This window comes from Oncorhynchus mykiss, chromosome 4 (assembly GCF_013265735.2).
Source record: "Oncorhynchus mykiss isolate Arlee chromosome 4, USDA_OmykA_1.1, whole genome shotgun sequence".
Lineage (NCBI taxonomy): Eukaryota > Metazoa > Chordata > Actinopteri > Salmoniformes > Salmonidae > Oncorhynchus > Oncorhynchus mykiss.
The window spans coordinates 2,656,944-2,681,125 of NC_048568.1; the positions used below are offsets into that span (position 1 = coordinate 2,656,944).

General features: G+C 41.7%; 1 long non-coding RNA gene across 1 annotated transcript in view; it reads right to left on the reverse strand.

Annotated features, from left to right (window-relative positions):
* Positions 1-1,656: 1,656 nt before the first annotated feature.
* Positions 1,657-24,182, reverse strand: part of LOC118964418 — a 110,174-nt gene continuing 87,648 nt past the window's right edge. The window contains exon 2 of the long non-coding RNA XR_005051452.1: positions 1,657-3,098. This is a non-coding gene — a long non-coding RNA (uncharacterized LOC118964418). The remainder of the gene's footprint in view (positions 3,099-24,182) is intronic.

Genomic DNA, 24,182 nt, shown 5'->3' on the forward strand with positions numbered 1-24,182 from the left:
AAATCAGATTTCTTTTTCCTCTGGGTTTCGCCTGATACATAAGTTCTGTTATACTCACAGACATGATTCAAACAGTTTTAGAAACTTCAGAGTGTTTTCTATCCAAATACTAATAATATGCATATATTATCTTCTGTGGATGAGTAGCAGGCAGTTGAATTTGGGCATGCATTTCATCCGAACGTGAAAATACTGCCCCATGTCACCAAGAAGTTAAGAGCATGTCCATGATACTGAATGGGTGTAGACAAATATGAGCTCTCCAGTAAGTGTACCAAAACAGTCACGGTCCATTTTCTCAAAAGTGGGGTTACAAGTTTATCAACTTTCAAAGCAGAATTACTTTCTCATTGTTCCTTAACTGCAGTGTATGATATACGATTTTCTAGCTCGGAGTCTCTACTTTTATCCAATGAAAAAAAACATATTTTCAATGTTGCTGCGTTAGACCGAATCCAGCTGGTGGCTCACATATTTGGTCTATGTTGCTATTTCCAAAGCACATCTCTGCTAATTCTGTTTGAAAAAATGCAGCATAGCAAATCCAGAGCTCCAATAACAACAAATTTTATGAAAAATGCAAACGTTGGCCAATCTTTGCAAAAAATATATTTTATTTGTTTAACAGAATATAAAAGTTGCACACCCTCAATGACCCTGCCTACCCTGTTTGTTATTACCAACGTGGTGATAGAGTGTTGGTCTGTGATCCACTTCAAACCGTCAATGCATAGATCATAAATCAAAATTGTGTTGATATTGAAAGTAAATATTAATTTCACGTAACCATTCCACAAGGTAGCTTCTTTACCTGCTTCATTCATGACAAGAAAACTAACTGGAACAAGCTAGCTAGCCAAGTTTCTAGTTAGTTAGTTAGCAAGTATACTAGCAAGTTAGCTTATGTTAACCAGTAATACAAAATATGCCTAAATGTTTTAAAACATTATCTGATGCCTTGAGGCTTGAAAGGGGGTAAAACAAAATTCCCTGAAGGGATTTCTGGAAACACTTTACCTTGTGTACATTAATTAATATGTAACTAAATCGTAATACATGTATTTTTAACATAGTAGTTACATGTAATTACACTGTCAAAAGGGTTTAGTGATATAGCTCATTACACAAGTGGAACAAGGATATGTAATTAATTCCACATGTGTAATTACTCATGATTTATGTTTATGTAATTACAAGAGGCCTTGTTCCAAACGTAACTAACATGTTCTGTAATTGCACTTTTGTTAACGATGCATCCTAAAATGTAACCTTGCTACATGTAAATACATATGTTACTACCACCAAAACAAGCTAGGGTAGGACTCTGTTGTAACAATGCACATCCTATCATTAACTACAGCTTCAGTTATCTTATTTCCATATTATTTGGCTTAAAGGATGTACTGAATTAAATGTAAGCGCAATGTATTTACAATCGATATGCATGTAACTATAATGTACCTACCCAGGATCAAGCAACTTAATGTAAAGTGAAACACATAATGGTATAACCTTTGTAAACACTATGTACTTGCCTCTGAAAATGGATTTGGGGTTTAGTTCCCTTGCTTCAAAGGTGTAACGTAAGTGAAATGTTGTTCCAAATAATGTAATGTATAATGTTAATGTAGGTACTCGTGAGTAAGCAACTTCAAGTAAAGTGAAACACAGTAGTTTTTATTACAATCATTGGAAAAATACACTTCAATGTAGAATAATTGTTGTTACAGCAGCTAAAAGTGTAATTACAACATACTTTTAATGCAGTTACATATTTCACAGGATATATCAACATGTCAGTTATTATAATGTCATTATAAAGAAAAGTATAGTAACTGCAATGTTTCTACACAGGAACAATCAACTTAATGTAAAGTGAAACGCAGTGTGTATTACTCATGCAATTACTATGTAGTTACTATGTTACAATGATGGCTGACACAGACACCCAATACAGTACTTGAATCCATCTCAATGTAGAAAACACGTTATTACAGCAACTTTAGGTGTAATTACTATGTACTTTCAATATTATTAAATATTTTGCAGGGTATAGCAAAAGCTAAGGTATTACCATGTTGTTATAAAAAAAGTATTGTAAATACAATGTTTCTGAGCAAGAACAAGCAACTTAATGTAATTTGACACACATTTAATTTACTCATGTAATTAATATGTATTTACTATGTTACAAGGTGTTTTTGACTATAGTAGGTGAAGTTTGGTAATACATTTTCTTGAGGGTTGACGCAGAGCTTGTTCATCGGACAGTGATATGTTTGTAAGCATTGGAATTCAGAGTCTCCCGTTTAACGTATCAAAACATTTTACGTGGAGTGACCTAAAAAACATGTTTATAATCCTGTCAAAAGAATGAAACACATTCATTTGCTGTTGGATCGTAATTTCAAAGATATTGTATTGGTTGATATAAATGAAAAGTTGAGATTCTGTTGTTTTTGGCAAAATAGAGTTTGCAGGGGTTGCGCGCATTTAAAGGGACGCTATTTAAATAGGCACCGTGTACTGCCAGCTTCATTTCCTCCAGGGGGTGCATATCTGTCAGCCCTGTGCCGAGCTGATCTGGCACCTTCGATCCTCACCAAGGAGAGCGAGTCATGACAATGCTAAGAGTGAAAATCTTACAGCTGATACACTAATATTCGGTCATTGAAGAGTTGAGAGAGCACTCCTTTCTTATTTTCTTTACCCAACCAGTACGTCCACTCAATAAAATGGGGATGCTTCTTTAAACTCTTTTTGGTCCGATTGCCCTTTAGCCTCCAGACCTGTCCCTTTATTGTCTGCCACGCTCTTTCAATGTGATGTGTACAACATCCTTTGTGAGGATCCACAAGTTGTTTGTGTGGTTGACTGTCTGGTGATTGTAACCCAGCCCATTCAGAGACCTGACAGACTATCTCAGGTAATTATTCAGAATTATAGAACCTCTTCACACACTTCGTCTGATGATGGGGATTTTCTGTGGTTTTCAGTTTTCCACCATTAGAAGAACTGGAATCTGTTGTGTTTGACCTCCAACATTCCAAACACCCAACCCAGTCTTCTCCACGTTCGCCCGTCCTTCCACAATTGTACTGAAAAATAGGAACAAGTGCATATCATTATTTTGTGACAGGGAGTTGCCCATTGGTAAGTCACACCTTGGAATGGCGGGGGATCATTAAATCCATGGGAACTAGCATAACGTGAATTATGACACAAGCTAAGGTCTAATGGGTGAAGTTGTATAATGTTGGAAGACCCGAAACATGATCCTCGGAAACATCACTGATGATGTTTATAATAGCACAGAGATCTATTTATCAAATAATTCAATATATGAAATGTGCAAGCCCTCCATTTAAAAAAAAATCCATATCAGTATATCTACTGAGGTGTACTTTAAAAAGGCAATTGATTACCATCAGTTAAATAATGATCTCTCAGTTCCCAAGCCCAGATAATGAATGTTACTACATCAAAATGCTGTACCTTCCTCGTGTGCAAGAATTTGGATTATTCTATCATCACTAATCTCCGTAGAGAACTTGACCCAATTTGGAAACCCTTTCTCCTCTTGAACCTCCTCAGGGCTGTTGCAGACCTTCAATAATGAGAGCTAAGACAAATGTTAGTGATATGAGAAGACTTGAGTGTCCCAGGGAAGCATGACCATCCAGTTCTATAGGAGGGACACCGAAATCAAATTTCACTTAGGGTCCCAAATCGTCTTGAGCTGACACTGCACCATTTCATGCTGAAATACATTTTAATGGAAGGTGTCACAAAATCACTGGATTTGAATGTGTCTAACGTTGCTATTTGCACTGTAATGCACTGTTTACATTTTCATATTTGATAAAACATTCAGCCTATATTGTCAGAAAAACAGGCTTTTTCAAATTCAAACAAATTGAGTAATCAAAGTATTAACTGAGTTGCAGCTCTAAAAAAAGCATCCAAATCAAAGTTATAGGAGAACGGGCTCATTGTAATGGCTGCAATAAAATAAATGGAACGGTATTAAACATATAGAAACCACATGTTTTACTCTGTTCCATTTATACCATTCCAGCCATTGCAATGAGACCGTCCCACCAGCCTCCACTGGTCAACGTCAGCCCGGGCTAGCAGTGTACATGCTTAGAACCTCATCATTAAGCTTGAGGCCCTGGGTCCTGGTCTTCCTGACAGGCTGCCCCCAGGTGGTGAGGGTAGGAAACAACATCTCCACTTTGCTGATTCTCATCACTGGGGCCCCACAAGGGTGTGTGCTCAGCCCCCTCCTGTAGTCCCTGTTCACTACAGTGGTAGGCTTGATTACCAACGACGACGAGACAGGCTACAGGGAGGAGGTGAGGGTACTCGGAGTGTGGTGTCAGGAAAACAACCTCTCACTCAATGTCAACAAAACAAAGGAGATGATCGTGGACTTCAGGAAACAGCAGAGGGAGCAGCGCCCTATACACATTGATGGACAGCAGTGGAGTAGGTGGAAAGTTCCTCTGCGTACACATCACGGACAAACTGAAATGGTCCACCCACACAGACAGTGTGGTGAAGAAGGAGCAACAGCGCCTCTTCAACCTCAGGAGGCTGAAGAAATTTGGCTTGTTACTTAAAACCCTCACAAACATTTACAGATGCACAATTGAGAGCATCCTGTCGGGCTGTATCACCACCTGGTATGGCAACTGCAATGCCCACAACCGCAAGGCTCTCCAGAGTGTGGTGCGGTCTGCACAACGCATCACCGGGGGCAAACTACCTGCCCTCCAGGACACCTACAGCACCTGATGTCACAGGAAGGCCAAAAAGATCCAGAAGGCGAGGTCAGTACAGGTGCATCAAAGCTGGGACTGAGAGAGTGATAAAACAGCTTCTATCTCAAACCCATCAGACTGTTAAACAGCCATCACTAACATAGAGAGGCTGCTGCCTACATACGGACTTGAAATAATTTGCCACTTTAATAAATGGATCACTAGTCACGTTAATTACTGCCACTTTAATTATGTTTATATATCTTGCGTTAATCATCTCAAATGTGTATACTGTATTTTATACCATCTATTGCATTCTTCCTGTGACTCTGTTATTGCTCATCCATATATGTATATGTACTGTATATATTTTTATTCCATTCCTTTACCCAGATTTGTGTGTATTGGGTAATTGTTAGATTACATGTTAGATATTGCTGCACTGTCGGAACTAGAAGCACAAGCATTTCACTACACTCGCAATCTGCTAACCATGTGTATGTGACCAATAACATTTGATTTGATTATTTGATTTGAACCTATGAGACTGACTAACCAGGCTACATGCCAGCTCAAGATGAAAGTTAGATTCACTCAACATTTACATAGTCAAACATTTCTCACAGTACAGTTCTTTCTCTATGCCAATCAATACCAGTTGTAACATTAACTTACATATGTATCCATCTTTGCATGCATACTGGATCATTTTCTGCTTGTGGCCTCAGATAGGACACCTCACAGATTTCTTGAGCAGGCCTATTTTCTGGAGATATTTGACATCCTTTTCTGTTTTCTGTTGTTTTTTTGCCGGCAATATATCACTTAGCACACAAGCCACGCTCAATTCAAAATCATTGGGTCAGGTAAAAACAGTATTGGATTTGGACGGGCACTTTAAAGGTTTAAAGCTTCTGATTTGACATCATTTGAGTCAATTGGAGGTGTGGCAGTGGATGTATTTCAAGGACTACCTTCAAACTCAGTGCCTCTTTGCTTGACATCATGAGAAAATCAAAGGAAATCAGCCACGACCTTGGTTCATCCTTGGGAGCAATTTCCAAATGCCTGAAGGTACCACGTCCATCTGTACAAACAACAGTACGGAAGAATAAACATCATGGGACCACGCAGCCACCATACCGCTCAGGATGGAGACGCGTTCTGTCTCCTAGAGATTAACGTACTTTGGTGCGAAAGCGCAAATCAATCCCAGAACAACAGCAAAGGACCTTGTGAAGATGCTGGAGGAAACAGGCACAAATGTATCTATCCACAGTAAAATGAGTCCTATATTGACAGAACCTGAAAGACTGCTCAGCAAGGAAGAAGCCACTTTTCCAAAACCGCCATAAAAGATCCAGACTGCGGTTTGCAACTGCACATGGGGGGGGACATTGATCGTACTTTTTGGATAAATGTCCTCTGGTCTGATGAAACAAAAATAGAACTGTTTGGCCATAATGACCATGGTTATGTTTGGAGGAAAAAGGGGGAGGCTTGCAAGCCGAAGAACACCATCCCAACCGTTAAGCACGGAGGTGGCAGCATCATGTTGTGGGGGTATTTTGCTGCAGGAGGGACTAGTTTACTTCACAAAAGAGATGGCATCATGAGGGAGGCAAATTATGTGGATATATTGAAGCAACATATCAAGACATCAGTCAGGAAGTTCAAGCTTGGTTGCAAATGGGTCTTCCAAATGGACAGGGACCCAAAGCATACTTCCAAAGCTGTGGCAAAATGACTTAAGGACAACAAAGTCAACGTATTGGAGTGGCCATCACAAAGCCCTGAATTCAATCCCACAGATAATTTGTGGGCAGAACTGAAAAAGCGTGTGCGAGCAAGGAGGCCTACAAACCCGACTCAGTTACATCAGCTCTGTCAGGAGGAATGGGCCAAAATTCACCCAACTTATTGTGGAAAACTTGTGGAAGGCTACCCGAAACGTTTAACCCAAGATAAACCTTTTAAAGGCAATGCTAACAAATACTAATTGAGTGTATGTAAACTTCTGACCCACTGGGAATATGATGAAATAAATTAAAGCTGAAATAAATCATTCTCTCTACTATTATTTTGACATTTCATATTCTGAAAATAAAGTGGCGATCCTAACTGACCTAAAACTGGGGATTTTTGCAAGGATTAAACATCAGGAATTGTGAAAAACTGAGTTTAAATGTATTTGGCTACGGTGTATGTAAGCGTCCGACTTCATCTGTACATTAACATTATACATTACATTATGTTGAACAACATTCCACTTTGAAGTAAGCAAACCCCAAATCCTCTTTCAAAGCATGTACATAGTATTTACAAGTTAGCCATTATGTGTTTCACTTTACATTAAGTTGCTTGATCCTGGGTAGGTACATTATAGTTACATGTATATCCATTGTAAATACATTGCTCTTACATTTAATTCAGTACATCATTTAAAACAAATAATATGTAAATAAGTCAACTGAAGCTGTAGTTAATGATATAGTGTGCATTGTTACAACAGCTGATGGAGTCCTAGCCTAGCTTGTTTTGGTGATAGTGACTTATGTAGTTACATGTAACAAGGTTATATGTTAGGATGCATCGTTAACATGGTGCTGCACAGGAGACTGCATAAATGGAATGACAGAACATATAGTTAGTTAGATTTGGAACAAGACATCATAAACATAAATCAAGAGTAATTACACATGCGGAACAACTTCTGACAAGCAGATTTGTAATTACATGTCCTTGTTCCACTTGTGTACTAACCTATACAGCTACACCCCCCTTACATTGTACTTACATAGTATTTACATAGTTATTACATGTAACTAGTATTATATAAATACACGTATAAAGTGTTACCAATTTGTGTGTATTGTTGTGAAGTCCCCGGCTACTAGGAGGCCCCGGCTGATAGTTTAATCTTCCCAATGACTCATCCATTTTATCACGACCCAGTGATAAAACCCCAGATCGCAACCCCAGTGATTTGCGTGAAGAGGAGGGGGAGAAAGAGAGGCCGGAGGGTGGGCTGCCTTCTCCAATCAATTCTGCTCTCAAACATGAAATCTTTAGACAATAAAATGGATGAGTTATTGGGAAGATTAAACTACCAACGGAACATTAAAAACTGTAACATCTTATGCTTCACGGAGTCGTGGCTGAACGACGACAATATCAACATACAGCTGGCTGGTTATACGATATACCGGCAGGATAGAACAGCGGCGTCTGGTAAGACAAGGGGCGGCGGTCTATGTAATTTTGTAAACAACAGCTGGTGCACAATATCTAAGGAAGTCTGCTCGCCTGAGATAGAGCTTCTCATGATAAGCTGCAGACCACATTACCTACCGAGAGAGTTTTCATTTATATTCTTTGTAGCTGTTTACATACCACCACAGTCAGAGGCTGGCACCAAGACATAATTGAATGTGCTGTATTCTGCCATAAACAAACAAGAAAACACTCACCGAGAGGCGGCGCTCCTATTGGCCTTGGACTTTAATGCAGGGAAACGTAAATCAGTTTTACCTAATTTCTATCAACATGTTAAATGTGCAACCAGAGGGAAAAGACCTCTGGACCACTATACTCCACACATAGAGATGCATACAAAGCTCTCCCTCGCCCTCCATTTGACAAATCTGACCATAATTCTATCCTCCTGATTCCTGCTTATTAGCTAAATTTAAAGCAGGACGCACCAGAGACTAGATCAATAAAAAAGTGGTCAGATGAAGCAGATACTAAGATACAGGACTGTTTTGCTAGCACATACAGGAATATGTACCGGGATTCCTCCAACGGCATTGAGGAGTACACCATGTCTGTTATTGGCTTCATCAATAAGTGCATCGACGACGTCCCCCCACAGTGACCGTACGTACATACCCCGACCAGAAACCATGGATTACAGGCATCATCCACACTGAGCTAAAGGCTAGAGCTGCCGCTTTCAAGGAGCGGGACTCTAACCCGGAAGCTAATAATAATTCCTGCTATGCCCTCCGACGAACCATCAAACAGGCAAAGCATCAATACAGGACTAAGATCGATTCATACTACACCGGCTCTGACGCTCGTCGGATGTGGCAGGGCCAGCAAACCATTACAGACTACAAAGGGAAAGACAGCCGAGAGCTGCCCAGTGACACGAGCCTACCGGACGAGCTAAACTACTTCTATGCTCGCTTCGAGGCAAATAACACTGAAACATGAATGAGAGCACCAGCTGTACCGGAAGACTGTGTGATCACGCTTTCCGCAGCCGATGTGAGTAAGACCTTTAGACAGGTCAACATTCACAAGGCCGCAGGGCCAGATGGATTACCAGGACGTGTACTCCGAGCATGCGCTGACCAACTAGCAAGTGTCTTCACTGACATTTTCAACCTCTCCCTGTCCGAGTCTGTAATACCAACATGTTTTAAGCAGACCATCATAGTGCCTGTGCCCAAGAACACTAAGGTAACCTGCCTAAATGACTACCGACCCGTAGCACTCACGTCTGTAGCCATGAAGTGCTTTGAAAGGCGGGTCATGGCTCACATCAACACCATCATCCCAGAAATCCTAGACCCACTCCAATTTGCATACCGCACCAACAGAGCCACAGATGATGCAATCTCTATTACACTCCACACTGCCCTTTCCCACCTGGACAAAAGGAACACCTATGTGAGAATGCTATTCATTGACTACAGCTCAGCGTTCAACACAATAGTGCCCTCAAAGCTCATCAATAAGCTAAGGACCCTGGGACTAAAAACCTCCCTCTGCAACTGGATGCTGGACCTCCTGACGGGTTGCCCCCAGGTGGTAAGAGTAGGTAACAACACATCCGCCATGCTGATCCTCAACACAGGGGCCCCTCAGGGGTGCGTGCTCAGCCCCCTCCTGTACTCCCTGTTCACTCATGACTGCACGGCCAGGCACGACTCCAACACCATCATTACATTTGCCGATGACTCAACAGTGTTAGGTCTGATCACCGACAACAAGACAGCCTATAGGGGGGATGTCAGAGACCTGGCTGTGTGGTGCCAGGACAACAACCTCTCCCTCAACGTGATCAAGACAAAGGAGATGATTATGGACTACAGGAAAAAAAGGACCGAGCACACCCCCATTCTCATCGACAGGGCTGCAGTGGAGCAGGTTGAGAGCTTCAAGTTCCTTGGTGTCCACATCACCAACAAACTAACATGGTCCAAGCACACCATGACAGTCGAAAAGCAGGCACGACAAAGCCTTTTCCCCCTCAGGAGACTGAAAAGATTTAGCATGGGGTCCTCAGATCCTCAAAAGGTTCTACAGTAGCACCATCGAGAGCATCCTGACTAGTTGTATCATTGCCTGGTATGGCAACTGCTCGGCCTCCGACCGTACGCACAACATAGGGTAGTGCAAACTGTCCAGTACATCACTGGGGGTAAGCTTCCTGCCATCCAGGACCTCTATACCAGGCGGTGTCAGAGGAACGCCCTGAAAATTGTGAAAGACTCCAGCCATGCTAGTCATAGACTGTTCTTTCTGCTACCACGCGGCAAGCAGGACCGGAGCGCCAAGTCTAGTTCCAAGAGACTTCTAAACAGCTTCTACCCCCAAGCCATAAGACTCCTGAACATCTAGTTAAATGACTACCCAGATAATTCACATTGCCCCCCCTCTCCACACCACTGCCACTCTCTGTTGTCATCTGCATAGTCACTTAATTAACTTAATTAACATGTACATACTACCTCAACTAACCGGTGCCCTCGCACATTGACTTTATTGGTACCCCCCTGTATATATTGTTATTTTTACTGCTCCTCTTTAATTACTTGTTACTTTTATCTTTTATTCTTATCATTTTTTTTTTGAAACTGCACTGCTGGTTAGGGGCTCGTGAGTAAGCATTTCACTGTAAGGTTCACTGTAACATTTCACTATAACCTGTTGTAGTCAGCGCATGTGACTAATAAAATTGGATTTGATTTGAATTGTTAGATATTACTGCACTGTTGGAGCTAGGAACACAATAATTTCACTACACCCGCAATAGCAATTGCTAAATATGTGTATGCGGCCAATAACATTTGATTTGAATTTCACAAGCCAATGCAAACTAGCATCAGTGCAATGACTGGAAGTCTACAGGTATGGTGGCATATGCTCACAAAACTACCTCTAATTTCCTTCATGTTACACGCAGAGACATGTAAATGGTATGGACGAGTTCATCTAACTGGGTAAATAGAAAAAAAAGGTTAATCGAGCTGTAATACAGATCTGCTGCTGTCCAGATTAAATCTAGGCCTAAATTTCATAAATCAGCTAAACATCATGAGTAACTCTTTCTTGCACAGTAGGTGTTCAAGATCTTCTACAAAATAATTTTGATGATTGACAAAAAAAATAAAAAAATGTCTATGAAGTAAACCCTAACCAGACAAATGTATCAAATATTGCACATTTGTAACATCATTCCAGATGATCGGTTATTCAAGCTATTTTGTGGTGCTGGATGAAACACGACGCTCTACCCGATTAAATCTGAAAAATCCAATAGTTCCTAACGCTCTACAATGTTATAATGAATTTATCTCTGAGCATATTTAGTTTCCTTTGCAGATTACAGCCCAATTTTCTGACAGGGATTAAGAAACATTGTAGATTAGGGTTAAACCATATATCATAGATGTAAGGGGGTGATTAGAGAACTGTGTGTGTGTTTGGGGTTTTGTGGGTATCAAGACCGCCAAAGGCAGTTTTTGACAGCAATACTACATCCATATTAGGACATCTTTGTCATCTTAAATTGAGAGAACACACCTTTATGACAGCTAACAAATACAAATGGAGTAAAACTGGCAGTGCTTGGTAAGTTTTATTTTTACTTTGTCTTAGCAGGGAGTTCCTTTGAGATTTAGATATATTAAACAAGGGAGCCCTGCATGTACATACACAATTTATAAATACAACATAATACATATTCACAAGATGATTACAAAACATACTCAATAGAAAAAAATCACATACCTCAGCAAATAGGTTCCCATTCAACAATGTGAACTGCAGTAGCTTTGGTTCAAGAGTAAAGCTTTCAAGGTCCCCTGGTTTTGGTGTCGAAGTGGGAAACTTTGTGGTTACACCAAAAACCTCAGTCAGGTACCAGGCATGCTGACTGCAGGAATGTCCACCAGAACTGTTGCCAGGGAATTGAATGTTCATTTCTCGACCATAAGCCGCCTCGAATGTCGTTTTAGAGAATTTGGCAGTACGTCCAACCGGCCTCTCAACCGCAGAACACTTGTAACCACGCAAGCCCAGGACCTCCACATCTGGCTTCTTCACCTGCGGGAGCCAACCGGACAGCTAATGAAACTGTGAGTTTGCACAACCAAAGCCTGCATACTCACCAGACATGTCACCCATTGAGCATGTTTGAGATGCTCTGGATCGACATGTACCAGTTCCCGTCAATATCCAGCAACTACGCACAGCCATTGAAGAGGAGTGGGATAACATTCCATTGGCCACATTCAACAGCCTGATCAACTTCATGCAAAGGAGATGTGTCGCCCTGCATGAAGCAAATGGTGGTCACACCAGATACTGACTGGTTTTCTGATTCACGCCCCTAAGGTATCTGTGACCAGTCATGTGAAATCCATAGATTAGGGACTAATGAATTTATGACTGATTTACTTATATCAACTATAACTCAGTAAACTCTTTAAAATTGTTACATGTTGCATTAATATTTTTGTAGAGTGTATATAGAACTCTGTAGATCATTCCGTACATGGGCTCTCCCCAAAAAAATGCTATCATGGAGAGTCAATTGGATAGGACTTTGTTGTTTTTTATTCTCCTCTTTTAGTTTTAGTTTAGAGATTTGGATCTAAACCCGCTCCTTCAAAGGCATATTTCTATGTTTACAGTGAGCCTAACTGTAGATGGATCAAATGCGACAACCAAAACTTTGCATATTTAATGACACTTGATCAATAGATTTTCTGCAATTTGCTATTTGGAATGTTTGCTGTGTCAAATCAAGAACCTTCATAAATGGTTGGTTTACTGCAAAAAATGTACAAAGGCACATCATTTATCCAACTGAATAAGGTATTGTAGCACGGATGAGCCCTGTTTCTAGTACAGTTAACCAGCTTCATCTGGTGAGGTGCTTATGTGTTCAGACAAGTTGGGCCATGCGCTCCCTTAGGAGGCTGAGCACTCTGGATGACAACCAAAGGCTAACATTTAGCAACTACCCCTCACAACTTCATAAGCCTTCAAAGTGCACATGCTTTGCGTCACAAGTGCATTTTATGTCTTGGTGCTTCATACACTAGTGGGCCACTAGTTTAAATTTGAAATGCCCTATTCACATGTATGTTCGAAAGTGTAAGTTAGTCTAGTGAGTTATGGTTTGCCATGTTTTCAAAATTTGCTCATTTTAAAATGAGCCTCTAAAATGAGCCTAACCTTGCCCCCCTTCCCCCACCAAAAGGAGCACAATGGAAATAAGCTTTTAAGCTTTGTGTTATCCTTGATGATTTTCTTAAATTGCATGTGGAGGAGTCAACGGCGGGAGAGCCCTCATGTATTTAAAAAATGGTCTAATAAATTAAATCAATCTCTTCATTTACTTGCTTACACAGAATGCAGTAATCACCACATCATTCCATTCATTTTGTACTTATTAAACTAATACTGTCAGGCTATTGAAACTCAAAACTTAACATTATATTTTTCATAACTATGGATCTATAAGCTTGTTATTATAGCTTTTGGTCAGTTAGGTTTTTTCTGCATTGACTGGGTTAGATGTGTGGAGTTGGAATAACACTTTATCCATACTATGTATCCAGCTTGCTAACTAATGTTTGATTATCAAAAGGGATTTTGACATTGGCCTGGGGTAGCACTGCCCACATAACTCAGATGTTTGAGTGCAAAAATGCACAAACAGAAGACACTGTACGAGATGTCCAGATTTTTCTGACAGATTTGATGCATTCTAAGTTCTGTGTAGGGGAAATTCTGTTAGAATGCATCAAATCTGTAAGAAAAATCTGGACATCGCTTGTGTGTGTGTGTGTGTGTGTGTGTGTTTGCAGTGCTGTCAAATACAACTAAGGAAGGTGCAATAAAGATGTCTCTCTCAATGAGCTGTTTACAATTAAATGGACTTTAATATCTTGTATGGATACAATGTTGGAAAAGGCCTTGTCATGTTTTTTTTTCATCACTATTAAGGAGAGATGTGTTCCAGAATAATTATGGTCATGAAAGCTTGGCCATATACAGTGAGGGAAAAAAGTATTTGATCCCCTGCTAATTTTGTATGTTTGCCCACTGACAAAGAAATGATCAGTTTAGAATTTTAATAGTAGGTTTATTTGAACAGTGAGAGACAGAATAACAAAAAAATCCAGAAAAACACGTCAAAAATGTTCTAAATTGATTTGCATTTTAATGAGGGAAATACATATTTGACCCCTCTGCAAAACAAGACTTAGTACTTGGTGGCAAAACCCTTGTTGGCAATCACAGAGGTCAGACGTTTCTTGTAATTGGCCACCAGGTTTGCACACATCTTTGCAGATCTTCTCCAAGTCATTAAGGTTTCGAGGCTGACATTTGGCAACATGAACCTTCAGCTCCCTCCACAGATTTTCTATGGGATTAAGGTCTGGAGACTGGCTAGGCCACTCCAGGACCTTAATGTGCTTCCTCTTGAGCCACTCCTTTGTTGCCTTGGCCGTGTGTTTTGGGTCATTGTCATGCTGGAATACCCATCCACGCCCCATTATCAATGCCCTGGCTGAAGGAAGGAGGTCCTCACCCAAGATTTGACGGTACCTGGCCCCGTCCATCGTCCCTTTGATGCGGTGAAGTTGTCCTGTCCCCTTAGCAGAAAAATACCCCCAAAGCAGGAGGTGAGGAGGAGGTGAGGAGGTGAGATCTTGCATGGAGCCCCAGGCCAAGGGAGATTGACAGTTCTTTTGTGTTTCTTCCATTTGCGAATAATCACACCAACTGTTGTCACCTTCTCACCAAGCTGCTTGGCGATGGTCTTGTAGCCCATTCCAGCCTTGTGTAGGTCTACAATCTTGTCCCTGACATCCTTGGAGAGCTCTTTGGTCTTGGCCATGGTGGAGAGTTTGGAATCTGATTGATTGTTTGCTTCTGTGGACAGATGTATTTTATACAGGTAACAAGCCCTTTAAGAGTGTGCTCCTAATCTCAGCTCGTTACCTGTATAAAGACACCTGGGAGCCAGAAATCTTACTGATTGAGAGGGGGTCAAATACTTATTTCCCTCATTAAAATGCAAATCAATTTATGACATTTTTCACATGCGTTTTTCTGGATTTTTTGTTGTTATTCTGTCTCTCCCTGTTCAAATAAACCTACCATTACAATTATAGACTGATAATTTCTTTGTCAGTGGGCAAACGTACCAAGTCAGCAGGGGATCAAATACCTTTTTCCCTCACTGTAGGCTAGGTGGAAAATCAATGGGATTCAAATTTTCTCTGTTCACTTCAAAGGACAGCATGTATTTAGTCAGAATGAATTGCAGAGAAAGGTAAATCACCTTTACAGTTGAATAACAACATCATCTTAAAAGTGAAACCAAGTTGAAAGGAGCTTTATAGAAGTATATATGTAACACAAATTGTGATAATGGTACAGTGGCTTGGAAAATGATTCACCTCCCTTGGCAATTTTTCCTATTTTGTTGCCTTACAACCTGGAATTAAAATGGATTTTGTGGGGGTTGTATCATTTGATTTAAACAACATGCCTACCACTTTGAAGATGCACATTTTTCTTTTTTTGTGAAACTAACAAGAAATAAGGCAAAAAGCATAAAACTTGAGTTTGCATAACTATTCACCCCCAAAAAGTCAATACTTTGTAGAGCCACCTTTTGCAGCAATTACAGCTGCAAGTATCTTGGGGTATGTCTCTATAAACTTGGCACATCTAGCCACTGGGATTTTTGCCCATTCTTCAAGGCAAAACTGCTCCAGCTCCTTCAAGTCAGATGGGTTCCGCTGGTGTACAGCAATCTTTAAGTCATACCACCGATTCTCAATTGGGTTGAGGTCTGGGCTTTGACTAGGCCATTCCAAGACATTTAAATGTTTCCCCTTAAACCACTGGCGTGTTGCTTTAGCAGTATGCTTAGGGTTAATGTCCTGCTGCAAGGTGAACCTCTGTCCCAGTCTCAAATCTCTGGAAGACTGAAGCAGGTTTCCCTCAAGAATTTCCCTGTATTTAGCACCAGCCATCATTCCTTCAATTCTGACCAGTTCCCCAGTCCCTGCTGATGAAAAACATCCACACAGCATGATGATGCCACCACCATAATTCACTGTGGGGATGGTATTCTCGGGATGATGCGAGGTGTTGTGTTTGCGCCAGACATAGCGTTTTCCTTGATGTCCAAAAAGCTACATTTGAGTCTCATCTGACCAGTGTACCTTCTTCCATATGTTTGGGGAGTCTCCCACATGCCTTTTCATGAATACCAAACATGTTTTCATATTTTTTCTGGTCACTCTTCCATAAAGCTCTGTGGAGTGTACGGCTTAAAGTGGTCCTATGGACAGATACGCCAATCTCCGCTGTGGAGCTTTGCAGCTCTTTTCTTTGTTGCCTCTGTGATTAATGCCCTCCTTGCCTGTTCCATGAGTTTTGGATGGCGGCCCTCTCGCCGGGTTTGTTGTGGTGCCATATTATTTCCATTTTTAACAATGGATTTAAATGGTGCTCAGTGGGATGTTCAAAGTTCCTGGTATTTTTTTATAACCCAACCCTGATCTCTACTACTCCACAACTTAGTCCCTGACTTGTTTGGAGAGCTCCTTGGTCTTCATAGTGCCGCTTGCTTGGTGGCGCCCCTTGCTTAGTGGTGTTGCAGACTCTGGGGCCTTTCAGAACAGGTGTATACATACTGAGATCATGTGGGTGGGGTGAATACATATGCACGCACCACTTTTCCATTTTAATTTTTTACATTTTTTTGAAGCAAGTATTTTTTTTATTTCACTTCACCAATTTGGACTATTTTGTGTATGTGCATTACATGAAATCCAAATAAAATCTATTTAAATTACATGTTGTATGTCACGCCCTGACCGTAGATTGCTTTGTATGTTTCTATTTTTCGTTTGGTCAGGGTGTGATGTGGGTGGGTATTCTATGTTGTATGTCTAGGTGTTTCTATGTTTAGGCCTGGTATGGTTCCCAATCAGAGGCAGCTGGTTATCATTGTCTCTGATTGAGAACCATACTTAGGCAGCCTGTTTTCCCACTATGGGTGTGGATAGTTGTTTTCTGTTTTGTGTGTATCACCTGACATAACTGTTTCGTTCTCGTTATTATTTTGTTTAGTGTTCAGTTTTGATTAAATTTACAATATGAACACTTACCACGTTGCACCTTGGTCCTCTCCTTCTTCCACCTACGACGACCGTTACATTGTAATGCAACAAAATAGGAAAAACGCCAAGAGGGTGAATAGTTTTTTACTCAAAAGAGTAATACGAACACTGACATTTTTTGGGGGAGGGAAATACTTCCAACTTTATCATAGACTATTATAATATACAGTGCCTTCAGAAAGTATTCACACCCCATGACGTTTTCCAAATTTTGGAAATAAACTGGTCAACACACTAACCCATAATGTCAAAGTGGAAATATGTCTTTAGAAATGTTTACAAATTAATACAAATATAAAACCTGAAATGTCTTGAGTCAATTAGTATTCAACCCCTTTGTTATGGCAAGCCCAAATAAGTTATTTTGAATCACTACCTCAGTTGATCAGTGAGTTTCAAACACAGATTCAACCACAAAGACCGGGGAGGTTGTCCAATGCCTCGCAAAGAACATCACCTATTGGCAAAAATAGCAGATATTGAATATCCATTTGAGCATGGTAAAGTTATTAATTACTTGTTGGATGGTCTATCAATACACCCATTCCCTGCAAAGATACAGGTGTCCTTCCTAACTCAGTTGCCAGAGAGAAAGGAATCTGCTAAGGGATTTCACCATGAGACCAATGATGACTTTAAAACAGTTACATAGTTTAATGGCTGTGATAGGAGAAAACTGAAGATAGATCAACAACATTGTAGTTGCCTCACAAAACTAACCTAATTGACAGAGTGAAAAAAAGGAAGCCTGTACAGAATAAGATTATTCCAAAACATGCATCCTATTTGCAATAAGGTACTAAGATAATGTTGCAAAAAATGTGGGAGAGTGTTATGTTTGGGGCAAATCCAATACAACACATTACTGAGTGCCACTCTCCATATTTTCAAGCAGAGTGGTGGCTGCATCATGCTTTTTATTTCACCTTTATTTTAACAGGGAAGACATATTGAAACCTAGGTCTCTTTTTCAAATGTGCCCTGTTAAATACAACATAACTTTACATATTAAAATACAAAAACACAGTCATGGGAAGCAGAAATAAAACATCACAAATCACCCAGAAAAACACTTACAGTCCTCCACAAATATGTCCACAATGTTTTTTTAATTTTGTTCCAGCAATATGTTGCATTAAAACTAAAAGCAGATTTAGACAGCTTGGGGGAGACCTTAGAAACCTTAGAAACTTCAAGAGTTAACCAATCCTGTGAGTGAACAGGTTAGGCAACTCAGGTGTCTATGCTTCAAAAGCAAAATTAGACAAGGGCAGAAGTTAATGAAGTAGGGCCTTGTAAAACAAAAAGGGAGTAATGGAGAGATCTATGGGTCTTTTGGCGAAATCCAGCCAACCTTTTTGATACAGGATGCAACGTAACAGTCACCTGTAACAAAATGAAGGGCACTATGATAGATGGCATCCAAAGGTTTAAGATCAGTAGCAGCTACACTTTGATAAATATTACAGATAAAAAGGTTAACTAAATAATCTGCTTCCTACTGCTTAAAGAAAGGCACTATCTGTTTCTGTAGAAAAAGCCAACTTTACATCTTCGCTTTTTAACCAACGCATCTATATGTTTTTTCAGTGTGAAATCCATATTAATCCAAATGCCGAAGTATTTACATGTACAGTGCCTTGCGAAAGTATTCGGCCCCCTTGAACTTTGCGACCTTTTGCCACATTTCAGGCTTCAAACATAAAGATATAAAACTGTATTTTTTTGTGAAGAATCAACAACAAGTGGGACACAATCATGAAGTGGAACGACATTTATTGGATATTTCAAACTTTTTTAACAAATCAAAAACTGAAAAATTGGGCGTGCAAAATTATTCAGCCCCTTTACTTTCAGTGAAGCAAACTCTCGCCAGAAGTTCAGTGAGGATCTCTGAATGATCCAATGTTGACCTAAATGACTAATGATGATAAATACAATCCACCTGTGTGTAATCAAGTCTCCGTATAAATGCACCTGCACTGTGATAGTCTCAGAGGTCCGTTAAAAGCGCAGAGAGCATCATGAAGAACAAGGAACACACCAGGCAGGTCCGATATACTGTTGTGAAGAAGTTTAAAGCTGGATTTGGATACAAAAAGATTTCCCAAGCTTTAAACATCCCAAGGAGCACTGTGCAAGCGATAATATTGAAATGGAAGGAGTATCAGACCACTGCAAATCTACCAAGACCTGGCCGTCCCTCTAAACTTTCAGCTCATACAAGGAGAAGACTGATCAGAGATGCAGCCAAGAGGCCCATGATCACTTTGGATGAACTGCAGAGATCTACAGCTGAGGTGGGAGACTCTGTCCATAGGACAACAATCAGTCGTATATTGCACAAATCTGGCCTTTATGGAAGAGTGGCAAGAAGAAAGCCATTTCTTAAAGATATCCATAAAAAGTGTCGTTTAAAGTTTGCCACAAGCCACCTGGGAGACACACCAAACATGTGGAAGAAGGTGCTCTGGTCAGATGAAACCAAAATTGAACTTTTTGGCAACAATGCAAAACGTTATGTTTGGCGTAAAAGCAACACAGCTGAACACACCATCCCCACTGTCAAACGTTGTGGTGGCAGCATCATGGTTTGGGCCTGCTTTTCTTCAGCAGGGAAAGGGAAGACGGTTAAAATTGATGGGAAGATGGATGGAGCCAAATACAGGACCATTCTGGAAGAAAACCTGATGGAGTCTGCAAAAGACCTGAGACTGGGACGGAGATTTGTCTTCCAACAAGACAATGATCCAAAACATAAAGCAAAATCTACAATGGAATGGTTCAAAAATAAACATATCCAGGTGTTCTAATGGCAAAGTCAAAGTCCAGACCTGAATCCAATCGAGAATCTGTGGAAAGAACTGAAAACTGCTGTTCACAAATGCTCTCCATCCAACCTCACTGAGCTCGAGCTGTTTTGCAAGGAGGAATGGGAAAAAATTTCAGTCTCTCGATGTGCAAAACTGACAGAGACATACCCCAAGCGACTTACAGCTGTAATCGCAGCAAAAGGTGGCGCTACAAAGTATTAACTTAAGGGGGCTGAATAATTTTGCACGCCCAATTTTTCAGTTTTTGATTTGTTAAAAAAGTTTGAAATATCCAATAAATGTCGTTCCACTTCATGATTGTGTCCCACTTGTTGATTCTTCACAAAAAAAAAAAGTTTTATATCTTTATGTTTGAAGCCTGAAATGTGGCAAAAGGTCGCAAAGTTCAAGGGGGCCGAATACTTTCGCAAGGCACTGTATATGTGGGAACACGCTCGATTGGAGAACCATCTAATGAGTGAACATGTATGTCACAACTTCTGCTGAAGTCGTTGCCTCTCCTTGTTCGGGCGGTGCTCGGCGGTCAACGTCACCGGTCTTCTAGCCATCATCGATCCATTTTTCATTTTCCATCTGTTTTGTCTTGTCTTCCCACACACCTGTTTTCAATCCCATCCATTACCCGTTGTGTATTTAACCCTCTGTTTCCCTTCATGTCTTTGTCAGAGATTGTTTATTGTCAGTGTAGTGTTTTTTGTATAGGTGCGCGACGGGTCTTCGTACCCATATTTGTTTATATTAATTTTTCTTATTAGTGTTATGGAGCATGTTACTTGGACATTTATTAAAAGACTCCATTTTACACTCCGTTTGACTCTCCTACACACGTCTCTGACAGAATCTCTGACCAAAATATATGAAGTCAGCAGGAGAGGACACTACGCTCATGGAGGTGGAGGAACGTGTCCGGGAACAAGCGGAGGAGATTAACTGTTTACCATCCGTCATGGATCGCATTGTCCAGAATATGGACCGCTGGGAGAGACAGGGAGTTTCTCCAGCACCTCCACCACCACAACCGGGATCTCCCTTGAACGCTTTTCCCCCTCCTGAACCGAACAAGTTCCATTTACCCCTACCCACGGGATACAACGGAGATGCTGCCGGCTGCCAGGGTTTCCTCCTTAAACTGAGTTTGTATCTGGCCACGGTCTCCCCAGTACCATCGGACCGTGAGAAGAGTTGTGCCCTCATCTCGTGCCTAACGGGGAATGTCCGGGAGTGGGCCAGCGCTGTGTGTAGAGAAGAGGATGAGGCTTTGGACCATTTTGAGGAGTTTTACCCGCCATTTCCGGATAGTATTTGACCACCCACCCGAAGGCAAAGCGGTGGGTGAGCCCCTCTATCATCTGAGGCAGGAGACGAGGAGTGCACAGGAGTTTGCTTTGGAGTTTAGGACCTTGGCTGCCGGCGCTGGATGGAGCGACAGGGCCCTGATCGACCATTACCGTTGTAGTTCACGCGAGGACGTCCGTCGGGAGCTGGCCTGTAGAGACACCACCCTCAACTTCGACCAGCTGTTTGACATGACATCTATGGACGCAGAGATCACACTGCTGGTCGGTGCCGGGTTGGTTCCTCTGGGAATAGAGAAGGCAGGCAGGGCACTCTGGCATCACCCCAGGTGAGTAGGCACCATTCTCATCCAGAGCCCTCTGTTGCACTAATGTTTGTCTCTGTCTCTTTTCCAGATTTTTCCCTGCATTCCCAGTATAAGGTGCTAGTAGATTCAGGCGTGGCTGGAAATTTCATTAGTAAAAATTTAGCTCATAGTTTAGGGATCCCTATTGTTTCTGTGGATATGCCTTTCCCTATTCATGCCATAGATAGTCGACCATTAGGGTCAGAGTTTATCAGGGAGGTCACCGCACCTTTGTGTATGATAACGCAGGAGGGTCACAAGGAGAAGATTAGTCTTTTCCTTATTGATTCTCCTACGTATTCTGTGGTGCTAGGCCTACCCTGGTTAGCTTGTCATAACCCCACTGTTTCTTGGCCACAGAGGACTCTCACGGGGTGGTGGCGAGAGTGCTCAGGTAGGTGTTTAGGGGTTTCCGTTGGTGCTACTACGGTGGAAAGTCCAGACCAGGTCTCCACCGTGCGCATTCCCCCCGAATATGCCAATTTGGCTCTCGCCTTCTGTAAAAAGAAGGTGACTCAATTACCACACCATCGACGGGGGGATTGTGTGATAGATCTCCTGGTAGACGCTGGAGTCACGTGTATCCCCTGTCGCAAGCGGAGACGGTGGCTATGGATACATATGTTTCTGAATCCCTGCGTCAGGGGTACATTCAGCAGTCCATTTCACCTGTCTCTTCGAATATCTTTTTTGTGAAGAAGAAGGATGGCGGTTTACGCCTGTGCATTGATTATCGGGGTCTAAATAAAATCACGGTGAAATATAGTTACCCGCTACCTCTGATAAATACGGTTATTGAGTCAATGCACTGGGCACGCATCTTCACAAAATTGGATCTCAGGAGTGCGTACAATCTGGTCCGTATTCGGAAGGGTGATGAGTGGAAGATGGCATTTAGCACCACTTCAGGTCATTATGAGTACCGTGTCATGCCATATGGGTTGATGAATGCTCCATCAGTCTTCCAATCATTTGTAGATGAGATCTTCAGGGACCTGCACTGGCAGGGTGTAGTTGTGTATATCGATGACATTCTGATATACTCCGCTACACATGCCGAGCATGTGTCCCTGGTGCGCAGGGTGCTTGGTCGCCTGTTGGAGCATGATATATATGTCAAGGCTGAGAAATGCTTGTTCTTCCAACAATCCATCTCCTTCCTAGGGCATCGGATTTCCACTTCAGGAGTGGAAATGGAGAGCGACCGCATTACAGCCGTGCGTAATTGGCCGACTCCAACCACGGCAAAGGAGGTGCAGGCGAACAGGGCTTTTGGACACCTGAAGATTATTTTTACCTCAGTACCTGTGTTGGCTCATTCGTATCCCTCTTTGCCATTCATAGTGGAGGTGGACGCATCTGAAGCTGGGATAGGAGCAGTGCTCTCTCGGCGTTCGGGTGTGCCACCGAAGCTTCGCCCCTGTGCTTTCTTTTCGAAGAAGCTCAGCCCGGCGGAGCGAAACTATGATGTGGGGGATCGGGAGCTGTTAGCTGTCGTAATAGCCTTGAAGGCGTGGAGGCATTGGCTTAAGGGGGCTAAACACCATTTTCTCATCTGGACTGACCACCGCAATCTGGAGTACATCCGGCAGGCGAAGAGACTGAATCCTCGCCAGGCCAGATGGGCCATGTTTTTCACTCGTTTGTGTTTACTCTTTCTTACAGACCAGGCTCATAGAACGTCAAGGCAGACGCATTGTCTCGGCTGTATGACACAGAGGAGCGGTCCATGGATCCCACTCCCATACTCCCAGCTTCGTGTTTGGTGGCGCCAGTAGTGTGGGAGCTGGACGCGGACATTGAGCGGGCACTCTCCCCCTGAGTGCCCAGCTGGTCGTCTGTACATTCCGTCTGCTGTCCGCGACAGTCACCGGTCGACGTCACCGGTCTTTTAGCCAGCATCGATCCATTTTTCATTTTCCATTGGTTTTGTCTTGTCTTCCCACACACCTGTTTTCAATCCTATCTATTACCTGTTGTGTATTTAACCCTCTGTTTCCCCTCATGTCTTTGTCAGAGATTGTTTACTGTCAGTGTAGTGTTTTTTTGTATAGGTGCGTGACGGGTCTTCCGTACCCATATTCGTTTATATAAATTTTTCTTATTAGTGTTATGGAGCATGTTACTTGGACATTTATTAGAAGACTCCATTTTACACTCCGTTTGACCTGCGCCGTCTCACCTAGTCAACAGGAAATGGAAGTGCGCAATGCCAAATGCTAATAGTACTCAAACTTTCATTAAAACACGCATGCAGGGTACTGAATTAAAGCTACACTCGTTGTGAATCTAGCCAACATGTCAGATTTTTAAAATGCTTTTCGGCGAAAGCATGAGAAGCTATTATCTGATAGCATGCAACACCCCGAAATACCTGAAGGGGACGTAAACAAAAGAATTAGCGTAGAAATAAAATAAAACGTAGAAATAAAATATAAAACATTCATTACCTTTGACAAGCTTCTTTGTTGGCACTCCTATATGTCCCACA